This window comes from Plecotus auritus, assembly GCF_963455305.1.
Source record: "Plecotus auritus genome assembly, chromosome: 4".
NCBI classification, from domain to species: domain Eukaryota; kingdom Metazoa; phylum Chordata; class Mammalia; order Chiroptera; family Vespertilionidae; genus Plecotus; species Plecotus auritus.
In genome coordinates, this window is record NC_137775.1 from 2690081 (window position 1) to 2711258 (window position 21178).

General features: G+C 55.2%; 1 protein-coding gene across 2 annotated transcripts in view; it reads right to left on the bottom strand.

The window, feature by feature from the left end:
• The window catches only part of PACRG (parkin coregulated), a 346093-nt gene that overhangs the window by 101915 nt on the left and 223000 nt on the right, over nucleotides 1-21178 (bottom strand). The window lies entirely within an intron of this gene.

The following is a 21178-nucleotide window of genomic DNA, read 5'->3' on the forward strand; positions in this document are numbered from 1 at the left end:
ATTATTCCCCAACAGGCCGGCCCTCCGTTATCTCAGTCTTGGTGACTGCGAGGCTCCGCGTGGGAAGTAATCCGCATATATTCGAGTTAACTCTGTGGGAAATTGAATGTCCTGGATATTAAACACACTTGACGAGACACCTTGAGGTGCAGAGAGGACGCTGAGTCAGGAGCAGCAGAGCTCAGTCTGCTGACAGCTTTGAGGTGGGTGGATTTTTGCTTTTTCTGGACACACCTTCACTGTCATTTCCTGGCTATTAAAGTGGCTGGAGAATCTTTATTACGTTTCCCGGTACACTAACTCTGTTGAAATTAAGAAATCTCATCGGACTAGGGCATCCACACAACACAAGCGATGACAATGAAGCGCACCTTTGGCTTGATGGAGGACGGATAACAGAGTCCTTTCTTTGGTCTGCACCTCAGACCTAGTCACGGCTCTCAGACATGGAGCACTGCTAATCTATATATACAAAAGCCTAAGCAACTGTTACTACCAGCTGACTGAACAACCGGTCAACCAGTCGCTATGACACGCACTGACCACCGGGGGGCAGATGCTCAACACAGGAGCTGCCCCCTGGTGGTCAGTGCGCTCCCACAGACAACCTCCTGCGGCCAGCCAACCTCCCGCGGTCCCTCCCTCTGACCGGCCGGCCCCGATCAGGACTGGGCGAGATGGCCCCGCTCGACCCTGATTGCCAGCCAGGCTGAGGAACTCCACCCGTGCCCGAATTCGGGCATCAGGCCTCTAGTTGAAATATAATCTAAGGAAGCATGGCCGTGGTTAGGCCACGCCCTGCAGGAGAGAGGGGGGCCTCTGGGAAGAGGGCGGCAGGGAGAGCGCACGGCTGGGGGCGGGCTGGTGGGTCTGTGGGGAAGACGGTGGAGGAAGCAAGGGTCATGGGCTGCCAGAACGAGAGGGGAAGTGGCCGATAGCGTCCTGAAGACTCTGGGATTGTGGGCTCTGGAATTCCGTAGAACGAGAAAGTCATTCGTTGGCGGAGTTCTGTAGCATACTATTGCTTCAGTGGCCTGAGAGAGCGTTCAACACTCTAATTTTGCAGAAGAAGAATCTAGAAAATCTAAGTAATTGGATCAAGGTTATGCATGGCCTTGTACGAGTCCATGAGAGAATATGGAAAGAACTTAGCAGAAGGCCTGCGACAGCAAATGCTTCCTAAGTAGCCGAGGAAGAACACGAACCAGGGGGTGTCATTCCAGGACGAAAAGCCAAAACTTGGGGCTCAGTCCAGTGCTTTTTGCACTGGAGGTCCAGCTCTGAGCTGCTTACATATTGTGTGAACGTGATTCTAATGAGCGTAGAATAACCTTTCCTTTAGGGGACGTCCATGTCCTTTATCTCAGCTAAAAGTAATAATGACATTTAAACCCTCACCACGTCCGACAGACGCAACATTTAAACCCTTTAAAAACGCTTTACCAGGTGACCCTCCCAGCGGCCAGATGCAATGCCTAGATGCGATGACTGACCAAGCTCAGAGATATGAACTAAGCTGCCCGAGGTCACACGGCCTGTGAGCAGATCACCTGCGTGGCCCAGCTCTGTTAGTTCAAGGTCCACGCACTGACCACCCAAAGCAGCTTATTCTCAAGGGGGCGGCCTGTCTCTAAGCACCCGTGGACAGTCTAGTCCGGAAGGATGTGGATGTGGATCCTTAGGCAGACCCACAGTCTCACAGGGCAGCGTGAAGAATCTGCCGTGACCCACAAAGTGGGTTTCTAACAGTAAAGAAGGCATGTTGGGCCTGGCCGGCGTGGCTCAGTGGTTGAGCATCAACCTATGAATCAGGAGGGCACAGTTCAGTTCTCAGTCAGGGCACATGCCCAGGTTTGTGGCAGGCAGCCAATCAATGACTCTCTCTCATCACTGATGTTTCTCTCTCTCTCCCTCTCCCTTCCTCTCTGAAGTCAATGAAAATATATTTAAAAAAGAAGAAGGCCTGGTGGTTAGTGTGAACGTGGTCTCACGGGGAATTCTAACAGCTTTCCGCAGCACCAGCAGTGCCTGCTGCGGGGTGCCGAGGCGCCCGGTACATTGGCATTTGCACGGGGACCTCCTAATAATATCTAATTCCAAACTGCAGATTCCAATGAGTCATCTGAAGATTGTGATGTATGACAGAAGCAGTGAAATTCAGGGGTCTATTTTACCATTACCTCTTCTCACTTAAAAAAATACTTTAAAAGACACGTTTTCCAAGTTGTCACTCATTGCCATGAGTTTAATCCTGAATGACCATCTGGCTTACTGTACTTTCCGATGATACACGTCCGACTGTAATGCACATTCCCAGGTTTGATGGCTCTTGGCTATTTGCCTGCAAAGGGAACCTCGGATCTTTAAGGGGCCATCAGCTCAGGCGGCTCATTCCGCATCCTCAGAGAGGGGCGATGACGGGCGAGGGAGGCCAGTTCCGCTCAGCCAGGCGCGCACCCCGCTTCTCCACCTCCCCGCACTGCGCTGTCTCACTGGCCTTCTCCCTCCGGCCACACCCCGCACCTCCCGCTCGGATGAAGGCGGCTGTCCCCCGGAGGCCGGGCTTAACCAGGCGGCAGCCTCTTTACCACGGGCAGAAACTCGGAGAATTTCTCCGTCTCTGAGCTGTGTGTCCTCCGTGAAGTGGGGCCTTAACACCACTGCCTCCCGTGGTCACCGGGAAAGAACAGAGACGTGACCCGCCCAGGGCCTGCCGGGGACCTACCCACGTGTTTCCCATCCGAGAGCTGTAGGTCTGGTCCCTGGACTCCTGGTCCTGATACGAAAGCCGAGCCGCGGGTCCGCCGGTTTGCCAGCGTCCGTGAGCTGTCAGCTGGCGAGGCAACGCCGCCCCAGGGGCTTCTGGGCTAACAACAGTTTCCAGAGGTTTGCTCCCCACTCAGGAAGGGCTGACGGAATGAAATACAAAGCATCCAAAACAGGGGTGGGCAAACTTTTTGACTCGAGGGCCACAACGGGTTCTTAAACTGGACCGGAGGGCCGGAACAAAAGCATGGATGGAGTGTTTGTGTGAACTAATATAAATTCAAAGTAAAGGAGCGGAGGGGAGAGCAAGAGAACCGGATAGAACAGCCGGATCCGGCCCGCGGGCCGTAGTTTGCCCACGGCTGGTCCAAAACCATGGGGAACGGAGCGTGAGGAGTGAGGGCCCCGTAAACCAAGTGCTGGAGTAGAGTGAAAAAATAGATGGTTTCCTTTTTTAAAAAGATTCCAAGAGATAAGCTGTTACATTCCCAACCTGCTGGGCAACAGTCCTCACATGCAGCTGGAGCAGCCGGGGACACCGTCAGCGGGACACCCAGGCTTTCAGGGAACAGCCATCACACGGTGCCGGGTCCTGGGAGGGAGGACAGCACACGCAGCCCCCTCCCGCCCTCTGGTGCGGCTTTTGAGTTTAATAGAGAAACGGTGACGGCAGGGGTGACGGGAGCAGCAGGCGCAGGCAGGGCAGGGCCCACAGGCAGCCAGAATCTGCTCAGGAGGGCGGGTCTGGGAAGGCCCCGAGGACGTCAGTGGGAGCCGGGGAGGGGGAGCAGTTAGCGAAGGCATGGGGTACCCAGCGTCACGATGGGGCTCCTTGAATATAGGGCAGCCGTGGGCAAACTACGGCCCGTTCGGCTGTTCTATCCGGCCCGCGGAGCCGAAAGAGCGGAGGGTTCTCTTGCTCTCCCCTCTGCTCCTTTACTTTGAATTTATATTAGTTCACACAAACACTCCATCCATGCTTTTGTTCCGGCCCTCCGGTCCAGTTTAAGAACCCATAGTGGCCCTCGAGTCAGAAAGTTTGCCCACCCCTGATATAGGGGCTACTTGATGTGGGACAGAGGTAGGGAACTTTACACACCTCACCGGGAAGTCTGGGTTCCACCTGCCGGCCGTAGCCAGTGACTGTAAGTAGGGAAAGACCAGGGTTTTAGGGAGACGGCTCCAGGAATGGGGTGGAAGCAAAACGATGCTCCTCCCACCTCCCCGAGGGTGTCCACGCCCTAATTCCCGGGACCTGAGAACAGGCCTGGGCACACACCCAGGAACCCTGCAAAGGGGTTTAACCCAGGACCCCGTGCGGGGAATCATCCGGGAACCTGGGTGTGTCCGACGCAATCACCATGGTCCTGGGACAGAAGCCCCAAAGATGCCACCGGAGAGAAGTCGGGAGATCAACGCTGCGGTGTCGAGGACGGAGGCGGTGTCCCCATGCGGGACACGGGAGGGGGAGCCGGAGGGGACCACGCTCTCCTGGGCGTCCTAGAGAAGCCCCGGCCGGGATGGTCACCCAGGAGGCCCTGTGGCGGGCTCTGGACTCAGGGCCGGAGGTGACTGTCGAGGCCGCTCGCTGTCCATGTCGCCGCCGCAGCAGAAGTCACCACAGAGGGTTTGGAGGTGACCGCGGGAGCTCCCCGACTGAGTCCAGGCAGCCGCAGTAGCAGAGGCGGAGAGGTGGCTGCACAGGGGCAGGGAGGAGGCGGCGCCTAGGGCAGCCGTGGGCAAACGACGGTCCGCGGGCCGGATCCGGCTGTTCTATCCGGTTCTCTTGCTCTCCCTTCCGCTCCTTTACTTTGAATTTATATTAGTTCACACAAACACTCCATCCATGCTTTTGTTCCGGCCCTCCGGTCCAGTTTAGGAACCCACTGTGGCCCTCGAGTCAAAAAGTTTGCCCACCCCTGGCCTAGGGGCTGGGGACCCACGGACTAGGAAGGAAGGGGCGGGAAGGGGAGGAAGGGCCAGCTGGTGGCCTGGTAGGTGGAGAAGGCGGAGTGGGCGGAGGGGCAGGATTGGGGACGATGAGAGATGAGCTGAGAGACTGAGGTGGCACATCACGTTGGGACTTTGGGGAAGACAGATGGTTTGAGACATAAATTCGTGCTTTGGGGGGAATTTGGAACTGAAGTCTTGGAGTCATGAGCCTGTAGGTGAAGGCTGAAGCCGGAAGCGTGGCTGACGGCCCTGCGGGAGGGAGGTGGGGGGAGCTGAGACACAGAGGGAAACCCAGGCTGCTCACAGCGGACGACAAGGGTTTTCACCCAGTCCGGGGGAGGGCGGCACAGGGATCCCCGAGGGGACACAGCCTGTCGCAGGGGTCAAGAGAGAGTTCCAAGAAGACAGTCACTAATCTGACCTGAAGGATGAACTCGGAGAAGAGAGGGGAGAGGGAGGAATTCCATGAGAAAGTGACAAAGAAATAGGGAAGGACAAACGACAGGACCCAGGCCAGCTCGACACAGCGAGGGAGCGGGGAGAGAGAACGCGCTGGGACATGGAGGCCCCCTGGGACGGCGGTCGTCCGTGAGGGCCGACAGGTTGGTGACCGCGGCACTGGGGTATAGTCTGGTTGGAGGGGTAGGAGAGAATGCGAGGCCAGAAGGAGTTTTTGAATTGGCGTGGGGTTTAGAGTCCGTCGAGTGGATTTACAGCAATATTAAAAAAAAACTATTTTTAAAGACACAGATCAGAGGAATTTTAAATTAACTTCCTTGTTTCTGAGGCTTAAAATACCTGGCAGATACATTTTCTCATTGTATCGCTCCAATTGTGCCATGGGACTCAAAGCGTTTCCATGGATTACAGAAGGTCAACCTGACCTTGAACCTGGACTGGCCAGGGGCCTCTCCTTGTCCTTAAACACACAGGGCGCGTCCCTGTCTCAGGCCGGGACCCTCGGCCCGCCGTGCCTTTCATCCCCATCGTCCCACACCCAACTTGTACTCATTCTTCCGCGCATTCAAACGCCCCTCCCTCAGAGCGGGTTTCCTGAGACCGCAGACTGGGGATGGCCCCCTCCCTTCCCGATCCCTCTCCTGTCCCCACCAATGCTACGGCTTGTTTACAGAAGCCAGGCCTGCGGTCACCGGCCAGTGCTGTCACCTTCCGGCACAGGGCGAGATGCCGGGCGAGGAGGCAGACGCTTGGGCAGGGGGTCAGCAAGGGTCTGTGCAGCGGGTGGGCATTTCCGGATGTTTCTAAGCAGGGGAGGCGCAGGGGAAGCAGGGTCCCCACTGGCGGGGGGCGGGGGGAGGTTTCCCTCTAGGACAGAGGTGAGCAGCCCAGCAGCAGAGCAGTGGGTGGAAGGTTAGCTCAGAGATCTCGTGTGCGGGCCGTGGAGGCCAAGGAGGCCTCGTTCTCCGTTATGCGTCATGATATACAACTATGTAATCCCATCTAATAAAAGGCTAACATGCAAATTATCCCCTCGGTAGTTGGACCACTTGCTATGACGTGTGCTGACCACTAGGGGGTGGTGCGGAACGAAGGATGGCCCCTGCTGGCAGCTGGCAGCCAGGGGAAGGAAGGCCCCGATCGGCCCTGATGGCCGGCCAGGCCGAGGGACCCTACCTGTCCATGAATTTTGTGTGCTGGGCCTCTAGTGTAAACTATAATACCTTATCTACGCAATATATAGCATGCTTTTCACATTCCATTTTTTAATGCTAATTTCCCCGAGGGTGGTAAGTACCTCCAGTAACTTAACTTCCAGGGTCCCACGGAGAGGGACCTTGGGCTTGTTCACTGATGCAATGGCTTGGCACATGTCACGTGGGCGACCACAGGACATAGATCACGCATGTGTGAGACATGTGGTTAGAGATGTTAGAGATGTGGTTGCCAGACAAGCCACAGGATATTAACTTTAAATTTCAGATAAACAGCAAACATGTCTTAGTATGTCTTAAATACGACATGACATACACTTAAAAAAAAGTATTTGTTGTTCATCTGGAATCCAGATTGACTGGACATCCTGTGGTTTTCTGTTTGTTTTAAAAAAAATCTTTACTGATTCCAGAGAGGAAGGGAGAGGGAGAGAGAGAGAGACACATCAATGGTGAGAGAGAAGCATGAATTGGCTGCCTCCTGCACGCCCCCCACTGGGGATCCAGTCCACAACTTGGGCCTGTGCCCTGACCGGGAACTGAACTGTGACCTCCTGGTTCAGAGGTGGATGCTGAACCCCTGAGCCCCGCTGGCTGGGTCATCCCGTGGTTTTATTTGCTAAACCCAGCAAGGTTACACTGCGAGTGAGCGGGCAGTAATGCCCACGCACAATGATTTCCGGTAAATCCATGTGGCCTGCTGAATTCCTTTCATTCTTGGGCAGTTTTAAGATGCTTTTGTCTGCCCCGGTAGTGAGGACGTGAGGGTTTCTCCAGGAGCCCGCTCTGTAGTATATGCTCCAAATGAGGAAGGGTCCACGCCATTCATGATGACTGTCCGAGAATTCCCTGAGCTGTCAAAGGTCCTTCTCATCTTCCACCTGAATATCGAGGTTGCTGACCATTTCCTCGTCATCCCTGCAGCGGCGCTGGAGGCCGCATGGCCACAGCGTACCCACGAGAGCCATTTATACCGCCTGACCTTTCTGTCGGGCCCAGCGACCTTGAGCTCATGCAGCTGCAGCACCTATGAGCTCAGGTCCACGCTGCGTGAGCCGCTTCTCCGGGCACCACCACTGACAGACCACTGGCCCCAGCTTCCCGGAGCCAAGGCCGAAGAAGGGGCTCTTCCCACTCTCCCCGAGTCCCGGGACGTCCCCACGGGGGACGGGGGGACCCAGGGGATAGGAGGGAGCAGGGGGGTTGGAGGAGACGTTGAAATGCTCTTCCACAGGCCATTCTAAGTGTCCGCCTTCCCGCAGCGGCGCCACCACCGGCATCTGAGAGTTCTGACCGTCGTTGGGAATCATGTCTTTCTTCTTTCCAGCCGCGCTCATGGCGGGGCGCTGCTGCTGCTGCTGACGGCGCCGTCTGAGGAAGAAGGACTCCGGCAGCTCACACTCCAGGCCAAGCGCGTTGATACATCAGGAAATAACCAGCTCTTTTCCCGATGGTACTCACGTCTCACTTACCAAAGCCTCTTCCTCTCCCCGCACCGAAGGGACTGATTCCCTTCATTATTTTGTACCGATTGGGTGGTTCCTGCCCAAGGGTGGCTTGCGTTGTCTTTATTGACGTCCGTTGCATTTAACTGAGCCATCCATCCCGTGTGTCCAAATCACTTTGGATTCTTCCAATTACCCAGCGCTGTAGGCTCGAAACCGATGGAAAAAGATTTCCCTTTCAGAAATTCTAAGAAGTCACATGATGGCACTGGAGACAGTGACACAACGAATAATTTGGCGTTTTAAAACACATTCCCTAAACTTGCACGCCCAATACGCGGGAAAGCGATTCTGGGCGCGTGGGCGTCGGCAGGAAGGCAGCTATTGCCAAAGGAAGGGAGCAGGGAAGCAGGCATCATGGAGCGTAATCAAGGAGGGGCAGGCGCCGGCTTGGTCCACCAGGAAGTCACGGCCTCACACACTCCCGGGGACCCACCCGCCATCCCCAGTCCCTGGGAGGGGAGGACAGCGGGGGCGGGGGGGGGGAGGGCACTTGTGCAGTAGGAGCTAGGTTGGTGGCCATAAAGACCTGTCCATTTGGCCTGGGAAAGGATCAGACTGGACAAGAGATCTAGCCTGGGAGATCTAACAGGCGTCCTCAAACTACGGCCCGTGGGCCACATGCGGCCCGCCGAGGACATGGATCCGGCCCGCCGGGGGCCGCTGCCTGTCCTGCTTAGCAGCCGACGCGTCCCGGGCCCGCAGGGCGCATAGGAATTTGTTCATAGTTGTTTTTTTAAACTATAGTCCGGCCCTCCCACGGTCTGAGGGACAGTGAACTGGCCCCCTGTTTAAAACGTTTGAGGACCCCTGATCTAAGAGGTGGATTGGTTAGAAGGCGGGCCCAGCGTAAGGCCGTGAAAGCTTAGGAGCGTGATTGCTTCTTTGGACAAAGCGCCGGGTCCCTCTCAAGCCCGAGGTGACACAATCCCAGCCTCAAAGAGCCTGTCTCCCTCGGGCTGACTCGTTCTGCAGCAGCCACGCGGGCCCAGCAGCCGCGCAGGCTCCCCGGTGGCCGGGACACAGCCCCGGGGAGGTGCGGCGGGGGCAGAGGCTCAGCCGCTGGTGGGGGAGGCTGGGCTGGCCTTGGTGCAGGGTCTCTGGACACTGCTGGCCCTCCTTCTGGGCCTGACGACGGCAAGACCGGATTTTCCCTGGCGGGACGGACGGAGAGGGACATTGGGCGCCCCGGGCACGCCTCTGATCTGGCATCTGACGCCACAAATAAATCTTACCCCGCCGCACCCTCTCACCCGGACCCGCCAGGACCCCACTCCCATCGGCAACAAGCGCAGCGTTCGGATAAAGATACCTGTAAAGTATTCACCTCCCAACTGTCAGAAACAAACACACTGGAAACGCACAGGTGCGAGCCCCAGCTTCCCTGCCCCCCCTCTCCACGGAGAAGCACCCACACACGAGGGAAGTGCTCATCGCACGTGGGAAAGGCACATCGGCATCACCCGTGGGGGTCGGCGGTCAACGCGGGGACAGCCCTGCCTCCCTCCTGTCCTGAAGGAACACGTTTCGATCTGAAGATTAAAAAACAAAAACCAGCCCTGACTGGTTTGGCTCTGTGGATAGAGCGTCGGCCTGCAGACTCAAGGGTCCCAGGTTCGATTCCGGTCAAGGGCACGGACCTTGGTTGCGGGTACATCCCCAGTAGGGGATGTGCAGGAGGCAGCTGATCGATGTTTCTCTCTCATCGATGTTTCTGACTCTCTATCCCTCTCCCTTCCTCTCTGTAAAAATCAATAAAATATATTTAAAAAAAAAAACAACAAAAAACAAAACCAACCTTTCCTCCTAACAGACAGTGCCTACCAACGCTTCACAGGAACACGAACGGTCCCGGGTGGGAATTGTCCGCACGCTGCCGATCGCTTCCACTTTCCCTATCCACCCAATGCTCTCACCACGAGCGCAGTGAGCTCCGGGGCCGCGGGCTGGCTCTGCCCTGGGGCGGCTGCGACTGGCCCCTGCCCTCCGGAGCCACCGCTGTTGTCACCTGGTCACCTGCCCGGGTGGGAAGAGGCTGGCAGGCGCCGTCACCCAGGGTGTGACCCCCACCTTGAACCGACAGTTTAGGGGTCACCGTTGACACTGAAATGGGAGAGGACGGTTGTCCTCGGTCACGCGGCCCGGGTCAGTCACATCACTGCCCGCTGTGGGGCGGGGGTGGGCATCTGCTTTCCTTGGTCACGCACACACCCTGGGGGCTCTGTCAGGAGCGGGCGGTTAGGGGGGGAAGTCCCGAGGGGAACCCGAATCCTGTGGCACCCACAACTATGACCGGGGTCTCTCCTGAGGTCTAGCCTTGTTCTGGTCCCATGAGCGTTGAAGAGAACCGACGTTTTGCCCCCCGCAGCTGCCTTCGGGGATATTGACTGTAAGCTGGTTATTAAGAAACAAGACTCAGAAAGAACCTTTGCCCTCCCTGCTTTCCTGCCCAAGAGATTCAGATATAAAAACCTGCTCCAGGGAGGGAATCTTAGGGTGCAGCCTGAGCCTCATTTAAACCAAGTGCGGTCCATAGAGGGGCTTCAGACAGGAACCTGTTAGCTGGACAGGCCCTGTGTGCCACGGTGTCTGAGGCGCCTGCGAGAATTTCCCTGCCCCGTGCCAGCTCTTCCTCAGCTACCTGTAAATGGCCCATTCTCACTATGAAACCTAATATCCCGTCTTCCCCCGGTTCTCCTTTGTCCACAATGTCTGCCAATGTCCACAATGTCTCCCAATGTCCACAATGTCTCCCAATGACCACAATGTCTGCCAATGTCCACAATGTCTCCCAATGTCCACAATGTCTCCGAATGTCCACAATGTCTCCCAATGTCTAAATATGTCTCCCAATGTCCACAATGTCTCCCAATGTCCACAATGTCTCCCAATGGCCACAATGTCTCCCAATGGCCACAATGTCTCCCAATGTCCACAATGTCTCCCAATGGCCACAATGTCTCCCAATGTCCACAATGTCTCCCAATGTCCACAATGTCTCCCAATGTCCACAATGTCTCCCAATGGCCACAATGTCTCCCAATGTCCACAATGTCTCCCAATGTCCACAATGTCTCCCAATGGCCACAATGTCTCCCAATGGCCACAATGTCTCCCAATGTCCACAATGTCTCCCAATGGCCACAATGTCTCCCAATGTCCACAATGTCTCCCAATGGCCACAATGTCTCCCAATGTCCACAATGTCTCCCAATGTCCACAATGTCTCCCAATGGCCACAATGTCTCCCAATGGCCACAATGTCTCCCAATGTCCACAATGTCTCCCAATGGCCACAATGTCTCCCAATGGCCACAATGTCTCCCAATGTCCACAATGTCTCCCAATGGCCACAATGTCTCCCAATGTCCACAATGTCTCCCAATGTCCACAATGTCTCCCAATGGCCACAATGTCTCCCAATGTCCACAATGTCTCCCAATGGCCACAATGTCTCCCAATGTCCACAATGTCTCCCAATGTCCACAATGTCTCCCAATGGCCACAATGTCTCCCAATGTCCACAATGTCTCCCAATGTCCACAATGTCTCCCAATGGCCACAATGTCTCCCAAGGTCCACAATGTCTCCCAAAGTTGCCTCCCCGTCTCTGGAGTGTTCATGCTCCTGTGGATCCCCTGTGCACGTGCATTGCAGTTCGGTTTTCTCCTGTGACTCCTCTCTGCTCATTGGGTTACTGCCCAGCGGGGAGAACGCAGAGCGGGGGGTGAAGGGTTCATCCCTGTTAGCCTCCCAGCGGGAAATGGAGACGGGAACTTCTGAGTGTTTGGAGGATCTGGATGTGCATGCCAGGCCACGGAGCTACCCCTCAACAGCCCGGACACTTTGGCTCTAATTAATATGCAGATGAGCATCGCACGGAAGCAAATGGTCCGCGCAGGACAGACCGCGGCAGTGACCCGGGGCACAGGGTGCCGGGAGGCGTTTGTTCTTCTTGCCCCTAGGGAGACGCGGGGAGCTCAGAGGTGCCGTCTGTCATGAACAGCCACCGACCGTCGCCAAACAGCATTTCCCCTTTTCTTGAACTAATTAGTTAGAGATGAAATAAGACTTGAATGTGGCATCATCTTAAGTTCACAGTGTTTTAAGTGGTTAAAATAGGTCATTCACAAAAATCGCTGGCAATTGCGCAAACCTCTAAGGCCGACGAGAGCTGGGCTGGCAGCGTCTTTTCATCGCCAGGTGGTGTTTCACTGTCAGGTTCCGCACCCCCGGCTGGCCGTGCCCTCGGAAGTGGCCTGTAGGCTCAGCAGCCAGCACTGACCCACAGACCAGATCTAAACACACACAGGGGGTTTCAGAAGAAACGCTGGGGGGAGATGTGAAGGGCTCAAAGGGATGAACACGGCTCCTTCATCATTTACCAGGAAGAACATTGTTATGCAACATGCCTGTAAACTTCTAACACTGGTTTCATTTCACGCTTCATTCTGGAAATGCAGTTTGGATAATATTTAAGTTCAGTTAAAAACTTGAAGACTAGGGTCCTGGCCGGTATGGCTCCATGGTCAGAGTTTTGGCCCATGGCACCGAGGGGCTGCAGGTTCGATTCCGGGTCAAGGGCAAGGACCTGGGTTGCGGGTTCGATCCCTGGCCCCTGTTGGGGCGAATGCAGAAGGCAACCAATCAATGTGTCTCTCTGAAATCGATATTTATCTCATTCTCCCCACCCCCCCGCCTTGCACTCTCTCTAAAAATCAATAGAAAAACATATCCTTAGGTGAGAATTTAAGAAAAACAATTAAGACTACGTGCCTCGTTTTTCTTGGACCAAAATATAAGTTTTAGTAGATAAACTCAAAATTTATTCATGATGTCCAAGGCACAGTCACTTTGTGACGAACCCATGCTTCCGGTGCCGATGGGAGTGACGGTGAAGACTCATATCTGGGGAAGCGCTCGCTTCTGCACGCTTTCCTAACCAGCACACACAGGGCGGCGCCTGTCTGAACCCACGTGGCACGGGCGCGTGCTGAGCTGCAGGGACGCAGAGAAGAACGCCTCCTCTGGACGCTCGCTTGCTCTGTGGGAGGCTGTCTCTCCCAGGCCTGGAACAGAACCCCGTGGGGAAGGATGTGAACACGTGCAGACATCACTGTGCGTCGGCGGGAGGCGGCCCGCGGCAGAGCCTCCTCGCGCTATGGAATTTGCTGTCCCGTTTTCTCCTTGGCAACGCATTAAAGAAACATACGTTTTAAACAACCATCTAAAGAGCAAGGAATTAAAACACCAACAACAGAAAACCCAGGACCGCACATGTTTCCTTCCGGTGGAGCACAATGGTGATACTCAGCTCTGCCAAGCAAGTCTTTAGGATAAAAATTCTATTTCTTCGCAAATAAACATCCAAAATATTTATCGAATTGCAGTTACGTTAAAGCAATTGAGCATTTTTCAGTGGTCATGCCTTTTATGGGATGTGGAAATTTAAAAGATCTACACTAAAAAAAAGAGAGAAATATGCAAATTGACCATACCTCTGCAACACCCACCAGCCAATCAGGAGTATGCAAATTAACCCAACAAAGATGGCGGATAAATTTGCATGCACAGGTGTGGAGCAGCCGGGCAGGGCGGGATGCCTGCTGTGACGGGGAGGGCGGGGGGTGGAGGAGTGAAGACTTGCAAAGGCTCCTGGGCAGCCAGGAGCAAAGCCAGGGGAAGGAAGGCCTATTCTTGCATGAATCTTCATGCAACAGGCCTCTAGTCCATATGTAATTTACTTATGATTTCTCATAGAAAAGAAAAGAATTTTATATAGTCAAATAGCCAATAAGAGATTTTTTAAAAAATCCTTATTTTAAGAGAAGATCTGCAATTGGTTTTGAAAGTTTCAGGGTAGAATAAACACTCTAAACCGATAATGATAGAATCAAAACCCAGCACAAAAACAATGATCCTTTGCCATGATTTTCATTAAAAATTTATAATGAAAACTTTTCATTCCACCAGTATTGATTTACCCCACTGCACGCCCTGCACTGGGCTTGGGAATTTAAAGCCCTGGACATTTCAAGATGGATCGGTCCAGATCCCAGCCACCAGCGAGGGACCACCAGGCAGGAGGGGTGGTGACCTGTACCGTTCCACGTGCTGGGGTAGGTCCTGGCCCCGGTGCGGGGGGGGGGGGGGGGGAAGGAAACAAAGAGGGTGCAAACAATGCCGCCGGTTTCCCCCGCGTGGGGGTGGGAGGAGGGTGACCTGAGCCTAGGACAGTCCCTGAAGAAGGAGACACTGAGGTGACCTTGGAGTAGAACTGGTGCGGACAAGAGGGAGGACTCTCCTGCAGAGAAGACGAGGAAACGGAGGCCAGAGGGTGAGAGGAAGGGCCGGCGTCCATGGCCAGCAAGAGCAGTCAGGGAAGAAGTGAAGTGATGTCCTCCGAGGACTGGCCACAGCGACCACAGGGATGCCCACTCGGCACCCGGTCCTCGGGGCGCGGCTGGGATCCACGTCCTTCCTCCTCCCCATGGCCCTGTGTGGCAGCTCCTGTTACTGCCCTATTGCATAGGCCAGCCTTGGGCAAACTACAGCCCGCGGGCCGGATCCGGCTGTTCTATCCGGTTCTCTTGCTCTCCCCTCCGCTCCTTTCTTTGAATTTATATTAGTTCACACAAACACTCCATCCATGCTTTTGTTCCGGCCCTCTGGTCCAGTTTAAGAACCCGTTGTGGCCCTCGAGTCAAAAAGTTTGCCCATGGCTGGCCTAGGCGGTAACACCGAGGCACAGAGGGATGCGAGGAACACGGCCAACATCACAAAGGAGGGAGGACCTGCGGGGCCCGCAGACAGTGGGCTAGCCTGGCATCCTGAGGGGTTTGAAGGACATTGTCAGTTTGTGGGTCAAGGGCCAGGGGTTGGGGACACAGGGACGTAGAAACCTCCAGTTAGAAAACCATTGAAATGGGTGGGCAACTAAGGGGGACTGAACGAAGGCACGACTCGGGAGAGACTCAGGGGGAAATGAAACATTTTGTAATATAAGATTTGGGGATCCGCGGAGAGTGGGGAGTCCCAGGGACAGAGGCATCCTGGATGGCCCCGTGTCTCCCAGAGAAATGGGAGTGGGACCGAATTTTCTGGTAACGACGGGGCCCCGGTGGGAACCTTCTTGATGTGCGAGGACGGCAGCCTCCAGGCGGGTGGGGGTGTGGAAACTTCTAGAACTCCAGCAGATCTGTTTGATGACTGAATGCCCAGAGGGCAGAGGGTTAGGGAGATGGACAGGCAGCAGGGGGAAGAGAAAGAGCAGGTCAGGCCCTGGACGTGGCAGAGAGCAGGGAATGAGGGTGTCGGGGGGACGGGAAGGGAAGAAGGAAAGTCTGGGAGTGAGAAGGCCCTGGCTGCTGGACGCGAAAAGTTTCAGGAAAACGTTTAGTTCGAGATGGAATGAGCAGCGATGAAAAGTGAGGACACTGAGGTTTCCCAATAAGACTTTTTTTTTTTTTTTTTAAATATGATTTTTAGAAAGAGAAAGGGAGAGGGAGAGAGGGATAGAAACATCAACGAGAGAGCATCATGGACCAGTTGCCTCCTGCACGCCCCACCCTGGGGATCCAGCCCACAACCTGGGCCTGTGCCCTGACCTGGCATTGAACCGTGACCTTTCGGTGGACAGGGTGATGCTCAGTCCACTGAGCCACAGCAGCCGGGGCTCAGACCGTGTGTGAGGAGCGGAGCGGGGAGGGAGGGTGAGCCAGACCCAGGAAAGGCCTGTGGCTTTTCCCTTTTAAAAAGTCAGGGTGGACACTTGCATGAGGGGCTGGAGGAAGTGGGGGGCTGCACTGCCTCTGATCCTGGAGGGGCTGGAGGGGCCAGTGTGAGGGGCAGGGGTGGGCTTCCACGCAGGGCTCGGGGCTGGAAGGCAGAGCCCTGGACCTCAGGAGGCCATGAGGCCGCGGAGACCATTCCTGCCCCACAGAGCCCATCGGCAGGCACGCGGTTTCCTTCGCCGGAGCCGGGCAGTCCAGCAGGACACCAGGGACCTGTTTCCGGCCCGAGATTTCCCTCAAAGCATCTATCTATTCACTTCTACAAGACCGCGTGCTATCGCCGCTCAGCGCCGAGGCCGGCTGGCGGGTGGTGGCCGGTCCTCTTTCCACGGGTGGCCCTGGATCTGCGATTACAAATGGACGAGCGTGTGGCCTATTGCCAGTGGTAGCCACCGCCTTTCACACTCGTCTCAGACACGAACGAGCGAAGCTGAAACCAGAGAGGAAAGACGGGGGTCGGAGGGGACGCGGCCGCTTTGCAAAGGAAAGCTGCATCACTGGGATTTGCTTTGCGCGCGCTGAGTGTCACCAGCAGTTACACTTGGGGATGCTGTCCTTTGAACCCAGAGCAGTGCGTGGATCTGGAGGTACCAGCGCCCGCGTCTTTCAGGACGCAGTGTGCCCCAGCGAGAAGGTGGTGGGCTTAGTACCATGCTCTGGCCAGAAAATATTTTCTTTTTTTTCTTAATTAAAAAAAATTTTTTTTATTGATTTCACAGAGGATAGGAGAGGGAGAGAGAGATAGAAACATCAATGATGAGAGAGAATCATGATCGCCTGCCTCCTGCACACCCCACACTGGGGATCGAGCCTGCAACCTGGGCATGTGCCCTGACCGGGAATCGAACCCTGACCTCCTGGTTCATAGGTCAACGCTCAGACACTGAGCCACACAGGCCAGGCACCCGTTCTCACTTCTGAAATCTAAGATGCATCCCTCTCGTTTCTCTTTTGACCAGAACGTCATAGATGCCCAAGGCGGCCTCATGGTCTTCGGCGCTTTCATGGATTTCTCCTGGGAATCTGTCTCTGCTGATTTGATCGCTAGCCCAGCTAGGAGGCCTCGGGGGTGGGAGGAAAAGCCTTGTTCCCTTTAGGCCCCGCGTCTACAAGTGAGCTTATACAGCGTATTAAACAACGCACCCGCGTGTAATGCTCACGGTCCTCCCTGTTATTTGGATCTTAAAGGCTCTTAGAAATCTATACATTGGCCAAAATCGGTTTGGCTCAGTGGATAGAGTGTCGGCCTGCGGACTGAAGGGTCCCAGGTTCGATTCCAGTCAAGGGCATGTACCTTGGTTGCGGGCACATCCCCAGTGGGAGGTGTGCAGGAGGCAGCTGATCGATGTTTCTCTCTCATCGATGTTTCTAGCTCTCTATCCCTCTCCCTTCCTCTCTGTAAAATATCAATAAAATATATTAAAAAAAAAAGAAATCTATACACTGAAGGGCGTTGAGTTCCATATGTGAACTCACATCAGTCAGCCGCGGATTCTGAACCTGTGGGCTAATGAAGGAAGACAAGACATCCTCCAGTAACTACCGCGGGAGTGGAGACCGAGCCGTGGAAGGGATGATCAGCTGCCTGCAAAGGATGCTCACGAGAGCATTACCTACGCCCCGTGGCTGACAGGGCAGAGAGGGATGAAGGGTTTTGAGGCCTGGCCAAGAGTCCATCCACGCCCACCCGCTGGGGTCTGACCACGTCCAAGGTGGCGTGACATTTTCTGTGGGCTCATTTTCCGAGGAATGTTGTGAAGACGAATGGGACAGCATCAGCAAAGCAACTGGAGATGCTTGGACAGAAGCCACTAGGAGAAGAGCTCATGTGTCACTTCTGAAGCGGCATTTTAAAAACAGATTAGTGGGTGAGGCAAAAATGAAGAACAGATTGGCCTTGAAAGATGTTCTCGGCCCCCGTGAAGCGTGACGTGGCTCTCCCTATGTAACTGAGACCGCCCGGACCCCTATTATGCAAAGCGGTGGACGGGGACGAGCGAGGTCCGGCCGCTCGATTCACCTGCGACGGGGAGAGAAGGCGACCTGGCAGGAGGGCACACGCCAGGCAGTGATCAGGCTTTTCTGGGGGAAATGCAGAGATTTTCCTTTCTGCCAGACAATATGTCACACATATGGCAGGTTTAGCTGGATACACATCTACCAGAGGAGAACGAGGCAGATGGGAGCTTCATGGCTTCGCCGTATTAATTTCCGCGCCGTGAGACGGAGGAACTCGCGATTCAGGGGGTGGGCTCCGTGTCTGTGTTGGGAAGTCGGCTGAAGGCATCGGGGGAAGGACCCAGGGCAGGAGGGAGAACACCCCATCGCCTTTGGTGGCTGGAGCCTCCGCGGTGATCAGGCCGTGGTGGCAGAGACCACGTCTTGGGATTCCCGATGGGGACAAGCCTGCAGAGGGCCCCCCGCCCCCCCTGGTCACCCGTGGGCGCTGTGCACAGGCCCCTGGAAAGAAGCTGAGGAGGAAGAGACGGAGGGGTGATGAGCAGGTACAGAGGGCTCCTGGACTTCCAGAAATGTCAGAGGATAGGCACCTCTGCAGAGCCCGAGAAGGAACGGAAGGGAGAAGAAAACAGTAGCAGAAACCGTAAAATGTCAGTCATTCTGGTGGATTTGGTCCTCACGGTGTCCCTTCTTTCCTGTCAGCACATTTGTGGTCTGCTATCACGCCTGCTGCAGAAACTCTCTAGCTTTGTATCTGCCCAGAGCCCGCCTCCCCTTCCCCCAAACCTTCCACTGTTTTCTGTATGGAAAGTCCAGATTCAGCACTTTTCTCCTCTCCCCAAAACGACACTGACATTGTTTGCATATAGAAACAGAACAAATAGCTATTATTGGTTGAAATCTTTTTGTCCCCCAAGCACTGGGCAAATGCTTTACATATATTATCTCATGTGAGCCTCAAGCAACCCTATGACATCAATAGTATTGTTACACACATTTGCTAAGAAAATGGAATTTTGAGAGATTAAATAATTTGCCTGAAATCAGTATCACAAGCGGAAGAATGGTCTGAAACCTATCAGATCCTGATTCCTGGAAAATGTCAATGTTGCCTGATAAGGAAAAGGATTCTTTGCAAATGTGATGAAGTTAAGGATTGTGACAAGGGGTGGTTATCCTGGATTATCCGGCGGGGGGGGGGGGGGGTCTTACATCCAATCACAAGTGTGCTCATTGGAGGAGAAGAGGGAGCCTTGCTCCACACCGAAGAGAAGGAGGAGATGTAAAGTCAGAGGCAGAGACTACAGGGATGCCGCCGCCAGCAGAGGCATGCTGGCAGCCACCAGAAGCTGGGCGAGGCAAGGCGCTTCCCTGAGAACCCGACAAGGGAGCAGGGCCCTCTGACACCTCGATTTCCGCCCAGTGAAGCCGATGTGGGACTTCTGTCCTCCCGAGCCTCTAGAGGAAGCATTCGGAGTCTTAAGCTACCAAGTTTGTGGCCATTTGTGCTGGCCACCACAGGACAGCAACGCAGGCAGTGTAAGGTCACCACTGGACCAGGGTGGGAACCTTTCTCCTGCCAAGGGCCATTTGTATCTTTATAACATCACTAGAGGCCCGGTGCATGAAATTCATGCATGGGGGGGAAGAGGGGGGGTGTGTCCCTCAGCCCAGCCTGCACCTTCTCCAATCTGGGACCCCTCGAGGGATGTCTGACTGCCCGTTTAGGCCTGATCCTGCCAGGCAGCCAGATATCCCTCACACAATCCAGGACTGCTGGCTCCCAACTGCTTGCCTGCCTGCCTTTCTTATTGCCCCTAACTGCTTCTGCCTGCCAGCCTGATCACCCCCTAACCACTCTCCTGACAGCCTGATTGATGCCTAACTACTCCCCTGCCAGCCTGATTGCCCCTAACTGCCCTCCCCTGCAGGCCTAGTCACCCCTAACTGCCCTCCCCTGCAGGCCTGGTCCCCACCAACTGCTCTTCCCTGCAGGCCTGAGTCCCCCCCAACTGCCCTTCCCTGCAGGCCCAGTCGCCCCCAACTTCCCTCCTCTGCTGGCCTGGTCACCCCTAACTGCCATCCCCTGCAGGCTTGATCACCCCAACTGCCCTCCCTTTCAGGCCTGGTCCCTCCCATCTGCCCTCCCCTGCTGGCCACCTTGTGGTGGCCATCTTGTGTCCACATGGGGGCAGCCATCTTGTGTGTTGGAGTGACGGTCAATTTGCATATTACTCTTTTATTAGGTAGGATTCAAGGGCCATACACAATTATCAGCTTGAAAATGAGCCTACCGTATTTGGTCAAACATTTAATTAGCTCACCCCTCATGCCGTGGCAGGGCCAGACCAGATGACTTCTCAGGCCGGACGTTCCCCACCCCTGCTCTAGAATCCTGTTTTCACCAATACTCTAGGGATAAAACAGGGATTTTGGATGATTATTCTAGAAATGGCACATGGAACTGAGCGGCACAATACAGAACTAGAGCTGGGAGATGATGCCACTCACACAAGTACCACCAGGTATTTGAATGATAATGAACGTTTCAGCTACGCGTTTATTCAGTGGCACAATTAATAGGTGGGGATTAGAAAAAGGGCTGGCGCTAATTACATTGCTGGGCGATCGCTGACCACCTAATGCATTGTTTCATTTTGGGGCAGAGCTGTCAGAATCCATCCCTGGTTGTGAACAGGCCATTTTCAGTTCCTGCTCAGCAGCCCACCTGCGACCTTTAAGATGCCAGCGGAGGTGTTAAACAGGACGCTGTAGAATCGCTGTCTAACTCAGGTCAGCACCACGGACAGTGCACAATGCGCAGGTAAGACATGACTGGCAGCGCGATGGCTGCGTGCGACCCCCTGTAAGGTTGCAGCATGTGGCACCCCGACGTGCTAATTCCCCCAGGTCCCCCACAGGCTGTCTCTCCCCTCATCCGTGCAGGTGTCCTGGCACGGCCTCCGCCTCCGGCCTGGAGGCAGGGAGAGCTGGGCTCCGAGGCGGGGAAGTCATTTTATCTGAGCCGTGGTTTCCTCACCCATCACACGGCAAACCGTCGTGCCCCTTCAGGTCACGGCGAGGAGCGTGAGATCGTCTGTAAAGGTCCTGCTCAGGGCCCGGGCCCCGGGCAGCAGTCCCTGGACCATGCAGCCAGGGGCCCCGTGTGGATCCGACTCTGTCGTTCGCCGGCAGTTTCTCCAGCTGCAACATGTGCTCCCGCCTCCTAGGCGCCTTGGGAGGGTAAGGGAGTCTCCTCATGCGGAGCGCCGGCGCTCTCTGAGGCTGTTAGCCACGGTGGTGGTGATGACGGCGTGGCTGGGTGGAGACCAAGCCTGATCCTGCCGTCTAGATCCCGGCCCTAAGGAGGCCGCGGCTTTCCTGGGGCGGAGGGGCGAGAGCAGGATGGCCGAGGGGTCTGCGTGCTCTTTCTGGTGTAGCACTGTCCCTTCTGCTTGTCACGTGTGGGGTCTTGAATCGGTGGAACTTTTATGAGGATCTCACTGGGTTAATGCAACACGGCCTGGGA